Source organism: Ailuropoda melanoleuca, chromosome 8, assembly GCF_002007445.2.
Source record: "Ailuropoda melanoleuca isolate Jingjing chromosome 8, ASM200744v2, whole genome shotgun sequence".
Lineage (NCBI taxonomy): Eukaryota > Metazoa > Chordata > Mammalia > Carnivora > Ursidae > Ailuropoda > Ailuropoda melanoleuca.
The window spans coordinates 83,220,048-83,225,591 of NC_048225.1; positions in this window are offsets into that span (position 1 = coordinate 83,220,048).

The window sequence follows — 5,544 nt, forward strand, 5'->3', positions numbered from 1 at the left end:
ATAATTCAATATAATAAATAAATATATAATATAATATATATTTATATTTATATATAATATAAATGTATTCAATATAAAAATAAATAAATAAATAATTCGAATCTTCAAAAAAAGATATATTTATAATGCATTTAAAAAAGTAAATGTCATGGTGAAAGCACAGATCTAGAGAGTATTTATGAACAATAAGAACCATGTTTTAATAGTTAAATGTCTACTAGTAATCACCTGTACTCTTCATGTACATTTACTACAGCCATACATTCAACACTTTGACCTGAAAAGTAGAAACAATAATTTTCTCTTAATTACTGCTTTCTAATTGAACATGTTAGGCAGATATTACTTCTTCAAAATGTTTTCCTTCTTAACATCTTTTTTTTTTTAATATAGTAAGAGGGCTATAACAAATAAAGCACTGGTAATATCCTTGCCATCAAATAGAGTCTATAAGGAACCAGGTAGTTTGTATTATTACTACGTTTGCAGTATCATTAATCACTAAATCATGAAATTAGGCATTATTATCTTTATTTAGAATCCTAACATTACGTAAGCACAGAAAGTTAGTAGTGAAGCCAGGACGTCAATCCAAGTCTGTCCAACTCCAAACCCCACAATTTTTCCAGTATATCATACCATCTCATAGCAAGTGTTGTTTGACCATCTCTTCAGCTTTGTCCCAAGCCAATCAAATCTCTGACAGTGGTGGTGGAGCCATTGGCAGAACATGAAACCTCTAAGTGCCGAGGCTAGAACCTTCCACTATTCTCTTCCTCATCAGCCATGATACTCTCTTGCCTATCCTTCCCACCCCAACTCCTTCATTCATCTTTGGGTTTCTATATTCAAAATTTTTATATCTACATTTTCCTTTTCATTTTGCCGTGAAAACATTAATTTATACCCTTGTATTGCTATTACATATACTATCATATGGGATTCATTTTGCATCTCCTTTCCCCTCTTAAAATCATCCTAGACTTGGGGTGTCTTGGTGGCTCAGTTGGTTAAGCATCTGCCTTTGGCTCAGGTCATGATCCCAGGGTCCTGGGATCAAGCCCTGTGTTGGGCTCCCTGCTCGTGGGGAGCCTGCTTCTCCCTTTCCTCCCCACTTATGCTCTCTCTTGCTCTCTCTCAAATAAATAAATAAGGACTTTAAAAAAAATCATCCTAGATTTCATTCCCAGAAAAACTTTCCTACAAGTCAGATCATTTTACTGTCAGACTCATACCATGCAGTTTTCTCCACTGCCTATAGACTTATATTACTATACCTTAAAAATATTTCTTTTTCTTTTGTAAATAAAGTAGAAGTGAAAATCAAATTGGAATCCCCCGAATTTTATCACAAATTGCAAATTTATATTGTACAAATGGAATGGGTCATAGAGTCAACAATTAATATGACTTAATACACAGTAGAAAATTTTGACTGTAGATAAACCATGTTTGGGAACTTTTGACAAAGCTGAGTTGTCCTCATTCATTTTACCTACTCGCAGAAATAATTTAGCAAGTTGTTTTCTGGTCTCCAAGATCCCTCTAAATTTGGTAAAGCAAGTGCAAGTCTAGTTTTAGTAATTCTGTCAGAATGGGCACCAGCCCGACACAGCTCAGGAACCGACTTGCCGGCACCTGACAGAATTTTTAAAATATTTGTACTCTTGGAATTTAGATCTGCTGATGACCATGACAGAATCTGAGCCAGTGTCCTTTGCTTTGAAGGTAATCCTAAGTAGAAAGAATTACTGCTAAGTGAGTGTCCAGAGTTCTTCAAGTAACTGAGCTCTGATAGATGTCAGTAGTGTTTTCATAAGAGGACTAAGATAGTAACACCATTCCTGTATTTATGTCTATAAAAGAAATGACTAAACATCTTCAAAAGCACTTTTGCTATACGACTGTCCAGATATGTTGCCAGGCCCAGCAATTTCTCTTTGGAAAATTTGTCTTTCTTCATTCCCAGTATATATATGTCATTTTTCTCTGGTTGAAAACACAGCAAAGAAAAGCAAGTAGCTCTTCATCTTCACCCAACTAGCAAAGATGGTCACATACTAGAATTTAATTTCATTACATGTAATCTAGCCTTTAATCTCAGTCTGTCCCAAATCTGTTTTTTAAGGTAAAGTGAAATTTAGGATAATTCACAACAACTACAACAAAATTCCCAAAACTGCTATGAAAGAACAAAACACTCATCATAATCAAATCCATTCCAAATTAGCAAAGTGATCCAACTGTTTTATTTATGTAGATAGGACCACTGAGGACAACATTGCTGACACACACAAATATTCCTTTTTTCAAAAAATATTCATTTATTTATTTATTTATTTATTTATTTGATAGAGAGAGAGCGCGCGTGAGCAAGTGCACAAGCAGGGGGAGCAGCAGAGGGAGAGGGATAAGCAGGCTCCCCACTAAGCAAGGAGCCCCATGTGGGACTAGATGCCAGGACCCTGGGATCATGACCTGAGCTGAAGGCAGATGCTTAATCAACTAAGCCACCCAGGTGCCCCAAATATTTCTTAATTAATATCCTACTGAGATAGTTTTACTGTCCTGAAAATAGCAGACTGGTTCAAAAACTGAATTCAAAACAAAACAAAACAAAACTAGTATCCTAACCAATTGTATGTCCACTCTTGTTTATAATTTGCTACAGTTAAAGAAAGCACTGCAATATCAAATAATATTTTGATTTATCACTAAAATAGAAAGAAAGAAAAGGGTATGACTATTTTACTCCAAATAGTAGTTCTAGAAAAACAATTTCCCTTTCATTTGGTTTTCTAGATATTTCTATTTTCCTTAACACCCATTCTGATATTGGTAATAAATTCACGGTTTAAATTATATATGGTTATTTGTTTTGGAATGTTCTACCAACACTTACACAGCATTCTCTTTGGATATCATATATATTTAGTAATATGATTCATTCATTTGATCACTCATTTACAATGATTTTTAAATGTCTATACCGGAAGATCCTTTTAAAAATCCGTAATTTACTTGGGGAGGCAAAAATTAAATTCAGTAAGCACAGGTTACTAGTGATAAACGCATTGGCCAAGCCACTTCATCCGTTGAAGGTAAGAAGCTTATTTGTTGCTTTTGTGATAAGATTGGTTCCTGGGAAGACCTGAAAACATAATCCAACTTTACCAAGGGCTTATGTAGCCATTCCCCTGCAGTCTGTCCTACTTAGCACCTGCCTAGCATATTGTTAGGGACTAGAGAGAGAACAAACTGGGTAGACAAGGTTCATATTTTCATGGAGCTTATATCCTAGTAGACAGGGGAGGCAAAGAACAAAATAAATAGGATAATGACTTAAAAAAAAAAATTCAACATGTCCAGGAAAGGCCTCTCTGAGGATACATGTCAACTGAGATTTGAAAGATGAAAATAAGCCAATGAGCCATGAAAATGGAGTGTAGGAGAAATGTACAAGTTCAGAAACCTGTATTGAAGCATGAAATATGAAAGATATGTATGACTGAAAACCATTAAAAGTATCTTGAATAAGAAGTGCCAGAGGGAGGAAAGTGAGACAAGGGAGCACTAAATTAAATCTGAAAATCCAAATCGGGGCATGGAACTAGGATTGGAATTTGATGGATTGTTATTCGTTTAAGTAGAAAAGGTAAAGGCCAGCATTCATGGTTGGTAACAAGTACAAAGGCAATTCTAGATGAGGAGAGTTTGTGGGGAGAACAGTAGGAGGTAAACTTAGAAATGTACATTGAGGGTCAGGCTTCAAAAATTCTCTAGTAATGGAGAAATTTAGACATTTGTGCAGTGAATAAGAAACTTCCTAGGTATCAAAGATGGTAGTGATTAGTTGCCCTGTTTTGTTTTAATTTTGGTAGTTGATTCTTTGTCACAGATGGATGTGGATTCTTCTGGATCTTAGCAGAGGAATCACACTGTTAAACTAGTATTCTGGAAGACAGCAGGACAGACTGAAGAGTAGAGATGGTGATGCGGGGACGGGGAAGCCAGAGTGATTACTGTGTCAGGAAGATGTGGTGTACTCCCTGAAGAAGAGGAGGCCTGTCGGGATGGAAAGGATGGAAGTGGAGGGTTGAAAAAATTTGACAAAAGTCAACTGCATGAATAAACCAGACCACACCACATGGTAGGGGAAGACCATTTGTAGGAGATGGATGATTCAGAGATGCCATTCAAAATTAGAGACTTAATGTTTTTTACACAGTATGTATTTAATAATGTCACACTGAGATTTAAGACTTCATCTTCAAGTTGCTGCTTACCTCATGAACTTACATCTGAACAAATCAGTTTATTCCTAGTTGGAATCAGTTTTGCCACCTGAAAGTTGTGAAAAACAACTTAGGAAACAAGGAGATTTGGGATTACGAAATGTGTCTTTTGCTTCTAAGTCCGCAGTGAGGCAGACATGAGTGCTTAAGGAAGAAAGTCTTCCCAGCATATGGGAGCTGCAAGTGACTTCTAGGATGAACTGGGGTCCTGACAGAATTGCCCCAGCCTACCTTGTTATCATTCCAATGGAAGAATAGAACACCCTGGACTCTCAGAGATTGGGTGATTTACCCAAGATTGAACATCAAAGTCAGAGTTTAAGCCAAACCTTTGACCTCAAAATATAGCCATTTCCCATTGCCTATTCACAGATAAATTAATTGAACTTGAAAATTCAAAAGAAAAAGCTACCAAGTAAATAAGTAATTAGAAAGTTTGGAGTTTTTATATACACATGCTTTCTTTCCTGCTATATTATTTTTTTAAAATTCATATTAGATGGGTAACAAGCTCATTGTTAAACATTTTGAAAATGCACATGTCATTTTATTGTGTTTAGTTCTCCTGGGTGTGGGTACTTTTTCCTTCTCCATTCCAAATCATGACTTTCTGTTCCATTGACAAAGAATTTTTTAAGCTGTAGGACTACTAAAGCAGCCAGTACAAAGCATGGAGAAGATTACTAACTTCAATTCCTTACCTCCCTCCATCTCCCCTCCCAATTATGTTTGCAAAGCCCAAATTCTTTTTTTAAAGATTTTATTTATTTATTTAAGGGGGGAAGGAGTTGAGGGAGAGGGACAAGCAGACCCCACATTGAGTGCAGAGCCCGATGTGGAGCTCAAATCCATGATCCTAAGATCATGACCCAAGCTGAAATCCAGAGTCGGAGACTCAACTGACTGAGCCACCCAGATGTCCCTGCAAAGTCCAAATTCTTATAGGGAATTATGAGAGGAAGCAAACGTGGAGACAAGGTAGAAAGGAACCAGGAGATTTGTGTATTTACAGAGTATTGGTAACCCCATTTCTTAGATCAAGAGCAGGTGGTAAGACTTTCAGGGAATGGCTACCTGACTATAGGGTAGAAGATAATTTGTATAAGGTTGATGATTCAAACAATCTAGAAACTCCACTACTGTGTATCCAAAGAAAATTAAAACACTAACTCAAAAAGGTATATGTACCCCTATGTTGATTGCAGATTATTTACAATAGAAAAGATATGGAAGCAACCCAGGGCGCCTG